The sequence below is a fragment of the Martes martes genome (genome assembly GCF_963455335.1).
Source record: "Martes martes genome assembly, chromosome: 1".
Taxonomy (NCBI): Eukaryota; Metazoa; Chordata; class Mammalia; order Carnivora; family Mustelidae; genus Martes; species Martes martes.
Window position 1 is genome coordinate 118,688,264 of NC_137888.1, and position 12,711 is coordinate 118,700,974.

General features: G+C 45.9%; 1 pseudogene across 1 annotated transcript; it reads right to left on the reverse strand.

The window, feature by feature from the left end:
- Positions 1-402: 402 nt before the first annotated feature.
- LOC308345030 (drebrin-like protein) lies at positions 403-1,794 on the reverse strand (annotated as a pseudogene). Its single transcript has 2 exons — positions 1,260-1,794; positions 403-562 (listed from the first exon to the last, which is right to left on the reverse strand). The product of its transcript is annotated as a drebrin-like protein (transcript).
- Positions 1,795-12,711: the final 10,917 nt, after the last annotated feature.

Genomic DNA, 12,711 nt, shown 5'->3' on the forward strand with positions numbered 1-12,711 from the left:
GCTTGGCAGTGCCATTTTCCTCAGGCAGAGGTCAATGAGGGGCTGGCCATGGACAGGGCTTGGCTCAGTGTTGTCTGCTGGGGTCAAAGGCCAGGCTGGTTGGGAGGGCCTGGGAGCTGCCAGAAGCATGTTTAGGAATCACCAGGGTATCCCTGCGTTTACGGTGACAGAGGCTGAGCCACCCAAGTCTGAGGGAGCCCAACTGTCTTCTTTGGGGGGGGGCCCTCCCTGGAGGAGTGCCATATGGCTCTCACACCCCGCACACCACCTTGTCCAGCAATAAGTAAAGCATTTCTGGGAAGGGGTGGCCTCAGTGCAGCCAGCAGTGGAGGGTCGGCACTTGGTGGGCTCCACAAAGTCAGCAGGAAACATGCCAAAGTGGCCATCGGGCCTGCAGCCATGTCACCAGCCCTCATCGATGACCTCAAGGCCCGTGATGAGATTCTTGGACTGGAAGATCTCGGTGTTCCTGACTGCCTGGTAGTGGTCCAGAGCCCGGGCATGGCGCCATCTCCCACTCAGCCACAGGTAGTGGTCCATGGGCTCAGCCAGCCACTCAGGGCTGCAGCATCACGGCCTCCGCATAGAGAGTCTTCTGCTCTGAGGGTTCCTCTTCTGTCTGTGCTGGACCTAGCAGGGTGCTGGGCACTGGCTCCTAATGCAGATCTGCCCTGGGCCTTGAGGAGGCTGGGGTAGCCCTCTGCTAAAGCAGGTCTCTGGTTGGCCGGGCTGCTTCTGCAGGAAGGGACTCCTTGATTTGCCTGGCCAGAGCTGGGGACAGATGTGGCCACGGCCCTCTCCTTCTGCTTGGAAATTTCCGGTGCATGTGCTGGCTGCTGACAGGTTCTGGCTCCTCTGTGTTCCTTGAAACCACTTCCTGCTGCTCACCTTCCTCTGGGATCCAGCCTCACCGCCCAGCTCCTCCCAGCAGCCCTAGTCCAGGTGGGAGGCCTCTCGCAGCTCCTGCTCCCAGCGCTCCTGCCCCTCCTCCTCTGCCCACTGCTTCTCCTCCAGCCTGAGATTCTCTTCCTCCTTCTCCGCTTTGGCCCAGAAGCTGTCTCTGCCACCACCCCCCCCTTTTTTTTTAAGATTTTATTTATTTATTTGACAGACAGAGATCACAAGTAGGCAGAGAGGCAGGCAGAGAGAGAGGAGGAAGCAGGCTCCCTGCTGAGCAGAGAGCCTGATGCGGGACTCGATCTCAGGACACTGGGATCATGACCCGAGCCGTAGGCAGAGGCTTTAACCCACTGAGCCACCCAGGCGCCCCTCTGCAGCCCCTTTTGATCTCAGATATGGCCTTGGTCTTCTGGTATACAGAGCCCCCTGGGGCCTGGGGGACCATGTCCTGAAAACTGCTGCTCTCCCTGGGGAAGGCACAGCTGGCACCTGAGGCCCCGGCCACCTTCTCTGCATGACACACTCAGGCTCCATGTGCTCCATGGTCCTCACATTGATGGTCACGTGGGCCCCCTTCAGAAAACAGCCGTAAGGCTGACATGGTCGGTTCATACTCCCTTCCGCACATCATTGACACCCTCACCTGTCCACTTGATGAGGACAAACCTGAGCAGGCCAGACTTGGGACTCTTCACCCTGCAGAAAGCGTGCTTCACCTTCCCGCTGTTGAGCTCCTCCACCATCTCCAGGCACCCTCCCCAGTGCCCACCACCGGATGTCATTGCTGCTACCCTCATAGGTAAAGAAAGCCCAGTCAGTCAGGAACTTCTGGGAGACCACACGCATGCAGGCCTCCTGCAGCACCAGCCCCTCCTGGCTCAGGTTCACAGCCATAGTCGACCCCACGGGCCCCATGTCACCGCCACCCTGACTTCTCTTATTTTCCATACTTCCTCCCAGACCCACAAAAACACAAATTGCATAAGAGACAATGCTAGGATCAAACATCCATGTCCCAGTGCTGTTCAGGGAAGACTGTGCCTTGACCCCTGCCCTAAGCAGACACCATTCCATTCAAATGTCCATCTCAGCCATTCCCTGCATCCAACCCACACCCAGAGCATCATCTTTAGCCCATTCCCTTCTCTAGATCCCAGTGCTCCCATCTGTAAAAAGTAGCAGAGGGGAGCTTTCCTCTCCTCCTTCCAACCTCCAATATTTCCATAAAAGAAAAGAAAGAAAAGAGAAAAAAAAAGATGAAATTTTACATGTGAGGACTTCTTGGAGAAACTCTTCTAAGAAGTAGTCAGTACCAGCAGCCCTACTGTCAGAAGGGAGGGGTCCCCAGGAGGGTTTCTAACAGTCCCAGTTTTCATTCTTGGAGGGAGGGATGGAACAATCAAGAACAAGTATCTTACACTCCTTTCCCCTTGCCATCCACAGCCTCACCATTGCTCCCCACAAGCACCCATTGTACCCAGCCTGAGCTACCCACACATTAGCAGCCACACCCCAACATCGCACAGTTCCTTGTCGCTCCTATCTCACACTCAGTCAGCCTGCAGCACCACTGGACTCAGCCTTCCCAAAGCCTTCCCCAGCACACAACCCAAAGGACTCTTCCCCCAACTCCTAAAGACCTATCTGTACCAATTATGGGACACATCACACTCCACGTTTTATCATTTATTTTTTGGAGGCCCCACATAGCATTTAGAACAGTGTTGTGCACACAGAAGGCACGCAAGTGAAGATTTGTTTTGGGGTGGATTTTTAAAATCATTCATTGTTCAACAACACCTGGCAACTTAAGTCTCCAAGACATCCCTTCAGAAGGAGAACGGAACCCCCCACATCCTCTGCTGCCTTTGCCAGCAGAGCTCTCCTCCTCCCCTTCTAAATACCCCATTCCGGCTCTGGCCTGAAACACCCTTTCAAATTCCAGTTACCCACACTGTCATAGCTGCTCTACCCCATCAGCCCTTTCCCCTACTCATGATGGCTCAGGACCCCACTCTCCAAACTCTGACATCACCAAACCATTTCCTAAATTTCCCATGGGGCACAAACAAGGTGGGATGATAAAGCAGCATCACCAGCTTTAGAACAAACACTTTGGGACATGTACCTATGTGGCCATCTTTTGTCAGGTCACACCTCGCAGCAGCCGTCTGTGTCCTGGGTCCGGATTCTAGGACCTCTTAGCAGCCTTGAACCTCTACTCAGAATTTCTGAACACGCAACAGCCACTAGGTTTCCTGGAAGGAAACTGGTATTGTCTCTCCCTGTTAGGAAACTCTAATAACCAATGAGTCCTACCCTCCTCCCAGAGGTGAAGCAGATATGAGGGCCACCCCTTTTTTTCTTCCAGGCTCCCTGACAGTGGGCTCAAGACCATGGTAAGATGGGCTTCGCTACCAGGTGAGCCAGGGTTCAAATCCTTGGACAATTTGGTGAACCAGCATCTACTGAATGCCTACCTACTCTTGTCCCAAGGGCTCAGGCGCTCTTAGGGTATGGTGTTCAGACCCGCAGCAGCAGCAGCAGCAGCAGCAGCAGCACCTGGGAACTTGTTAGAAATGCAAATCCATGGGCCAACCTCAGACCTGCTGAATCAGAAACTCTGAGAGTGGGGCCAGCAACTTGTGTTTTAACACATTTTCCAACTGATTCTGATACGCAAATTTGAGGACCACTGATCTAGACACTGGGGATACACAAAAATGAAAAACCTAACATCTAGACCAGCAGTTCTTGTCCCTAGCTGCACTTTAACACCCCTGGGGAGCTTTTTTTAATTATTATTATTTTTTATTTTTTAATTTTTTAAATTTCTTTTCAGTGTAACAGAATTCATTGTTTATGCACCACACCCAGTGCTCCATGCAATACGTGCCCTCCATAATACCCACCACCTGGCTCCCCCAACCTCCCACCCCCCCACCCCTTCAAAACCCTCAGATTGTTTTTCAGAGTCCATAGTCTCTCATGGTGGGGGCTTTTAAAATAATACCAAAGCCTGGTCCCATTCCAGACCAATTCCCTTAGAATCTCCAGGAGGGAACAAATAATCATATTGCAATGTGTAGAGAGCAAAGATTGAACAAGTATACAATGAGAAGAGAGAAGGCAGTGAGGAGATCAGAGGAAGTGGCTTCACTACATGTGCCTCTCTTTTCTCATCTGTAAAATGGGGGTCATAATAGCCGTCTTACATGAGATGGTGTATATAAATGCCTGGCATACAGTCGATGCTCAGTCTGCATTAGTTCTCTCCCTCCCCTGGACGAGGCCCTTGCTGACTCTTAGCTCAGCAATTAGACCGAAGTATTTAGAATGTCCCTTATAAAAGTTCATCATCAAGGACCCCAGCCATGAAGGGAAAACCTGCTGGCTGTTCACAGTTTTGGCCAAGAGCTCTCTCCAGCAGCCAGCAAGATGTCCCCAGTGTCTTCAGACCCTGTTCTGAAAAATAGCCTGAATCCTTGGGAACTAGACTGTCCCCAGAGGGCTGCTCAGAGCCCAGACCCCAGCTCTAACATCCTCAACTCTTTCAAAGAACAGCTCTTTAAAACAACTTTACAAAGGCCATTTGAATTACATAAGGAACACATTGTCCTAGTCCCACTCTTCTCAAGCTCTTTTTGCCAGTGGTTCCAGGCAGGTCCACTGGCTTGGGGTAAGCTCTCTCCACATCAGGCGGTCCTTCCTGATGCAGATCTTCTCATTATTCAATCTCCCTGCCCAGCAACATCTGAATTCAGGCTTATAGGGGACTTGGCAATAGCCCCAAATCAGCCCACCCTCCCTCCCCACAAGGCAAGGAGTGGTTGTGCAGTCACAGAGAGTGCCCTGAGTCTCCTGTAATGCTGCAAACATGCAAGCAACCCACAACCCTCCTGAACTGAACAGAGAAATGGGGGACTTCCTTGTAGCTGCCTCCTTGGGCTCTATGCTTATCCCAGCAGATGCTGAAAACATTTCTGGTCTCCTCTTGAGAACAATCTTTGCTGTCATTTCAAAATAAACAATAAGCAAATTGTGTCATTACTTTGTAGGCAAACCTTGGTTTTTTTGTTTTGGGGGCTTTTTAATACTAAAACCACTATCACGAAGGTTGCCCAGATTTGATTCCCTCTTTCCTTAGATTTCCCCCAAATGAAGCTGGGTTGTTTCCAAAAATCAAATTAACCTTCAAAGAACAAGGTTCAGTCACCATTAAGGATAATTCAAGGAAAAAGAAATCTGCAGCACCACACTGGAAGAAAACAGTTTCCAGAATGCAGAGCCCACAGGGTTTGATCATAGGTGGCATCCCTGGCCTTGAGTCCCCCTCAGGGGGTCTGCTTTGAAGGAAGGGCCACTTCAGGTGGGAGGGACAGGGAACCAGTCAATATACCATCATCTATGAGAGGCTTCAGAAAGCAAACTCCAGGGGCACCTGGGTGGCTCAGTCAGTTAAGTGTCTGCCTTCAGATTGGGTCATGATCTCAGGGTCCTGGGATCAAGCCCTGCATCACATTGGGCTCCTTGCTCAGCAGGGCGCCTGCTTCTCCCTCTCCCTCTGCCTGCCACTCCCTTTGTTTGTACTCTCTCTCTGTCAAATGAATAAATAAAATCTTGAAAGGAAGGAAGGAAAGAAGGAAGAAGGGTGGGAGGGGGAGAGAGAGAGAGAAAGAAAGAAAGAAGGAAACAAAGAGAAAGAAAGGAAGAAAGCAAACTCCCACACCAAATAAAGGAGGGGACAGACAAACTCCCACACCAGATAAAGGCAGAGGGGACAGAGAGAGAAGAAGGGACAATACTTCAGAGAAAAGGGTTTGGACACCCCAAAAGCAGGAACCAGGACCATTCTCCAAAGAGGTGGTGGGCTACCGGGGGAGAAACGGTATCTTCAGAGGCCAAAGGCCTGGCCTAGTTTCCTGCCCCTGACCCACAGAACCCCCACAGAAAAATCTGGAACATGAAACAGGAAGAAAAATCCCTGCAGAAATGGTTGCAAAATAAAGGTGCCACACAGCTTTTCTCCTGTTCCCTGAGCAGAAATGCTAGGCCCTGATTCCCTCCCAGACGCTGCCAAGTCACCTTCTCCTGGCCCCATCACCCCTCCTCTTCCTTCCCCAAGTCCTGCCACGTGCAAAATAAGACCTCTGCCCAGGCTGGCCTGAAAAGAATGAGATATTTTCTCTTTGGCTCTGCATTTTCATTCAGTCTTACAAGCTCAGGCTGGGCAAGAAGCCCACAAGTGTTCATGCTACACCCCAGTGCTCACCTCCAGTATTGTCAACTGGCCCAGCAGCCAGACCCTGGGCCCTAGGAGCGCCGATGGAGCCGCCCTCACAACCCTTAGGAAAACATGGCCGAAACCAGAATATGACCCATGTCTGGCTTTGCTCCTCAGTGCATGCTGGGCTGGGATTCTAATGGAGCAGAGGGAGGCAGGCGGGACAGGGCAATAGTTGTATCATTCAGCAGCACCTGGTCATTGGCACTAATGGTGCAAAGAGATACTGGGTAATCAAAATGATGGATAATCAATAATCTAGCATAATGGACATTATTGTTAGGAGACAACATGATTTTTCACAGCAGAGTTACAAAGGACCAATTTATTAAAAAATGAATCTGCCTTTCCTGAACACAAAGATGAGGAATGATAGAAAACAGTCACATGAAAAGATAAAGTCAGCTTGGGATTTAAAATTGACCACATAACACACATAAAGAAATAACTGAGAGTTAGCTATATGAGGAAGAAACATAGGAAGTTAAAGCTGAAAAGAACCTAAGACATCTAGTGTCCCATTTTACAGATGAGAAAACTAAGGCCCAGAGAAGTGAGGTGGTATCTCATGTCATATAGCCATTTAGTAGAAGAGCTGGAATTAGACCTGAACGTCTAAGCAGAGCACTGTTCATTCTGCCACCCTGGTCCAAAGGTATCCTCTTGGAAAGAACGATCATTCTAAACCCCTGATGCTTGCCCAATGTGTCTCCTAGACCCTCAGACCTCTTGGCAATGGCTATGCCTGTAATCACCATATTTCCCTACACACAAGTCACCCTTATGTGCTACTGACTACCCTAGGCTGAATACCAAAATGATTCATGAATCACTGCCCAAATGTCTGAAGTCACAACATGGTCTTTGATGGCACCTCTTCATATGATTCAAATCAGTAGCTAGGATCAATGCCCTCAGGTTCAAGTCTAACAATCATCTTGGTATTTGGGTGACTCTTGATTTTTCCTAAAACTCTTTGACATTGTGTCTAACATGATGGTCACCAAACCCTGGGGGTTAAAGTTGGAGGAGGGATTGAAATACGTATTTCATAAACTTCCTTGTGGAACTTACCCGTAAGTAAACAGCTGGCAAGAGGGGTAGAGAGACTATAACAGAAGCCTCCTGACTTCCAGGCCTGAGCTCTTTCCTGAACAAGTTGAGAACAGGAGTCAGAAGCTAAAATTCACAAGAAGTGGGGGTGCCGGTGTGGCTCAGGGGGTTAAGCATCCAACTCTTGATTTCAGCTCAGGCCATGATCTCAGGGGTGGTGAGATCCAGCCCCATGCTGGGCTCTGCAATGGGCATGGGTGGAGCTTACTTAAGATTCTCTCTCTTCCTCTCCACCCCCCACCCACCCACTTGTAGTGTGCTCACTCTCAAATAAATAAATAAGTAAATAAAAATTAAAAATAAAATAAAATTCACAAGAAGCTTCAGAGGCTGGTCCCCTAAGGACACTGATAACCTGTAGACAAACAGAAGATACCAGGGTCTGGGGCAAACTACTAGTGTCATACTTCAGCAATACCTCCTTTTGATTTCTTTTCTTTTCTATTAAAGTATAAACTTGAACACAGTCGAGTATATAAATCATAAGGGAAGAGCTGGGTAAATCTTTGCACATGTATGTACTGACATAACCACCATCCACATGGTGACGTAGAGCATTTACAACTACCCAAAGGCTCCCTCATGCCCCCTTCCAGTCAAGAGTAATCTTTATCCAACCACAGACCAGGTTTCACTTGTTCCCAAACTTCATATAAATGAATGAGTGTAGTACATAAACTTTCATATTTGGTTTGTTTGCTCAACATTCTCTTTGGAAGTTTCCTCCATGCTGTTAGTGTGCCAATAGGATGCTCTTTAACAACTCTGTTATATGCTGTATAACACTCTGTTGCAACAATACACAACAATGTATTTATTCATTCAACTGCTTACAGAAACTTTCTGTTTGTTTCCAGTTTGATGTTGTTATGAATAAAGCTGATAGGAATGTTCTTGTACATATTTTAATGAAGATAAACCCTCATATCTGTTGAGTATATCCAGGTGCAGAACTGTAGGGTCATGGGGTATACATAAATATTTTTATAAATTTTTTCAAAGCGATTGCACCGATATACACTCCATCAGCAAAGAGAGTTCCTGGAACTCCGCGCCCCACCAGCACTTGGTATTATTGGTAAAGACTCTTCTTTAAAGTCTCACTGGGAAACAAGGTACCCCAGGTCGATTTTCAGACAACTGACATCAGTCTTCAAGTAGCTCTTAAAAAAAACTCTAAAAATTTTACTTCTTGAACACAGTAAACAACCTAATCTTCATCAGACCATACTGAGATGTGCAGAGAGATAACTGCCCCTGTATTAAATATCTGGGGATTTCACTGTCTCCTCCTTCCTGGGTAGATGTCACTAATGTATCAGCAAGCCATACCACCTCCCTTTAATCTCTGTTCTAGGAAATCAAGATGGCCCAATCAGGAACTTTAATTTACACACAATTCACAAGTAAGTCCTGATCTCAATGTGTACAGGCTTCTTTGCTGCTATAAGGCTATTTCTATCTTCTGAATGGTGAAGGTTGCCCCATAAATAAGCAAGTTATTGCTCATTTCAGTTGTTTTTATGTAGCTTGGCAAATGTTACTCAAACAATCTACACACACTTAAAAAGCACATGTTTTAGGTTACTGAGCTAGACATTCTGGAAGTCTCTAAAACAAAACAAAAACAAAAACAAAAACACCAGGCTTTCTTTAAGGGAGTAGGGCCCTAGAGTAAATCACATGGAATATTGTCACCTGCCTTCTCCCTCTCACTTTACCCAGCAAAACTCTTTCCCAGATAAAATGAGGTCAAAACAAACATCAGCCATGGCCTTTTCCCTTGCTTTTGGGGAAATCAAGTCTTAAGGGAATAAAAATGGAAGAGGGAAACAGTCCTGCATATAGGGCCATGGTGATAGAGTAAATGGGTGACTGAAGGTAATGACAATAATGCCTAGTTTTCTCTTGGGACTTGGTCAAGCTCAACCTTATCCTTTCCTTCCCTGAGCTCTGCCCACTACCACCTTCCTTCTCTTCAGCTACTTTCTCTTGATGCCATTGCCCAAATGACTGAAGAGAAACACGCTATCCAGTCCACACTTTACCACCAAGTGCAGTGCCCAAGACAAGACATATTCCCCAACTTTACAAAATATACCAAACTTAAAGAACATCTCTGTGGTGATCGCTACATGTAAGAAGAAGTCACTGTGGACTGGCACGTGCAGGCAGAGTGGATGAGTCTCAAACTGCTCCTTAAAGTGGGTAAGAGTTAACGCAGAACAGTGGAGCCCTGGTAGAGAGCACTTTGCAAAGGACAAGAGTAAGAAGAAACATGGGACCTTTAGAGTCTGTATACAGGACAAGCCAATCTTAAGTGGCTTTCCACACCACTGTGTTGCTGGGCCCTGACTCAGCTACCACTCCTGCAGATGACCTGACTCTCTCATTAAAACAAAAGCTCTCTGAGCACAGTGACTGAGAATTTTAGGGACTTGCTTAGAAATATTCTCACATGTGCAGACAGATGAGGCCATTCTACAGCCCTCGGTTTCTCAATTCATGGTTTCTGGATTGGCTCTCTAGATGTCAAGTGCAAGTGACAGAGAACAACTCCCTGGCTTTTCTGGACTGAAAAGCTGATTCTGTCCCTGCGCGGCAGGGTAACCATGTTGACAGCTCAGCTAGCATTGGGGAGTGAGGGATGGGACAAGGAACAAGGCATAGGAGAGTCAGACCCACAAAGTGACTCTAGACCCAGACCCCTTTGGAACCAGTTGAAGAAGGCAGAGAGAGCATCTGAGTAGGGTCACAATACCATAGCCACCCACCCACATGAAGACATACTTCTTAGATCACAATGCTCTCCTCTGTCGAGCTTACTCTTTCTCCAGGTGTCTTTCTGGGGCCAAAATCAAGATTTCTTAGGAATCTAAACTCTTAGTCCAACCTGAGGGACCACTGACTTCTTGTCACTTGTTTTAAATTTTCATTTGGTTTTCCTTATACTGTCACCTCATAAGGAATATCTTTCTTCTGGCTGGACCAAAAGTAAAACAACCACTATTCAATGGGTAAAACAGGATTGGGCGAGACTTCCATTCTCCCCTCTGGCTTCTGTCCTCATTACTGTTTGATAACTAAATAACCTTTGTAGGAAACTCATCTTTTTCAGAGACAAACATCTTTTAAGAAACAAAAAAAAAAAAAGAGGGGCAAGGAGTAGCCATCAGTTAAACAAACATAACATTAGTTGAAAGCATGTATTTCTCAACATTCCAGTCTTCTGGTTTCTCTGTTCACTAACTGATCTTATCCCACTGATAAGTTTGACTACAGGTATAATGAACAACTTGAGAGAAGTCAGAGTGGGACACATCAGTAAGTGCTGCCTGAGGGCAGGAAGTTGGCCTTATTCACTGCTGTCTTCCTAACACTTACCTTAGAGCTGCACACACACAAAAAGACTTACTAAATATTAATGGAGGGAATACATGAATGAAGAAAATAAATGAGTAATTTAAAACATTATATGTACATCAAAGGCAAAAATTCTTTTTTTAAGTTCTTATTTAAATTCCAGCTAATATATAGTGTAATATTAGTTTCAGCTATACAATACAGTGATTCAACACTTCCATGCATCACCCAGTGCTCATCACAACACGTGCACTCCTTAATCCCCCTCACCTATTTCACCCATTTCCCCCACCCACCTCCCTTCTGGTAACCATCAGTTTGTTCTCTATAGTTAAGAATGTTTCTTGATTCACCCCCTCCTTTTTCCCTTTGCTTCCTGGTTTTGTTTCTTAAATTCCACATATGAGTGAAATCATATGGTATTTGTGTTTCTCTGACTTGTTTCATTTAGCACAATATACTCTAGATCCAACCATTTTGTTGCAAATCACAAGATTTCATTCTTTTTGATGGCTGAGTAATATATATATACACACATATATATACATATATATGTGTGTTTATATATATATACATATATATATATATATATATATATATATATATATACACACACACACACACATACATACACACCACATCTTCTTTATCCATTCATCAGTGGGTGAACACTTGCACTGTTTCCATAGTTAGGCTATTGTTGATAATGCTGCTATAAATATCAGAGTGCATGTACCCCTTTAAATCTGTATTTTTTTAATTCTTTGGGTAAATACCTAGTAGTGCAATTGCTGGCTCATAGGGTAGTTCTATTTTTAACTTTTTTTGTGGAAACTCCATACTGTTTTCCAGAGTGGCTGCACCAGTTCGCATTCCCACCAACCGTGCATGAGGGTTCCCCTTTCTCTGCATCCTTGCCCAGAGGCATAAATTCTGAAAGGACACAAAATAACAGACAGGTTGTGCCTATAAAACTGTGGGATAAGAGTAACAAATGAAGCATAAGAGAAAGAAAACAAAATTAAGGACACAAGGATCAATCAAAAAGTCTAAAGCGTTGCCAAATAGACTGTGGTAATAAAAACTGCTGTCCTCAATTACCTGAATGACTTCAAGCACAAATGAAATTATATAGCTCTGTATTACTCATGAGGGCTGACCTAAGATCAACATGCCTAAATTAGACAAAGTCAGGTTTCCATTACATAAAATCATTTACTAACAATTAGATCTGTCCAGTAATAAAATGAGTTGTCTCGTGGAGTCAGGAGCACCTTGTCATGGAAGACGGGATCGTCACCAGTCAGAGATGGTCCACAGGCAATTCCTGCCTCAAATGGAAGTTAGACTCGAAGGACACTAAGACTTCATCCATAATTAACATTCTACTAATTTAGAATGTGTGGTCACAGGGAATAGAGTCAAGCAAAGCAGACTTTCTGGAAGATGAAAGTTTGGAGTCAGATTGGGAGGAGGTGACCCGGAACAGCAAGTTAGTCTAGTTACTACCATTAATCCTGGAGTGTGAGACCTAAAAAGCTCACTGAGGGGAAGAGGATTTAAAAAATCACCCAGAATAACTGTGTCATGTACACTTTAGGGCCCATGCTTATTATTCTCAGAACCATCTGTTTAGAGTAAATTGAGACCTTCCTAAACCGGCAGGGAATCCTAACCTGGATCGAACTGAAAAGAAAAAATCTTACCAGATACTTAACAAGTGGATGCAACATGCAGAGGCCATGGAGTCTGAAATTAAAGGAAGCCAACAACAAGACAAGTCTAACCCACAAATCTGTAACCAATTTGAAATTTGTGAATGATGGCCTCTGAGCTGCCGCCATAAAAGCGCCCATCCTGGCAGCCTTGGACTTCATCATTATCGAAGCAGGGGTCGTTATTTTATGAATCCTATATTGTAGCTGAGCCAGACAGACAACAGCACCTTCTTTCATTTTGCTTGGATAATGGCCAAATACGAGTCACTTTACTATGACTTAAAGAGCATTGTGCCCATCTGTTCACAATTGATGGGAATCATTGAGAGGTGG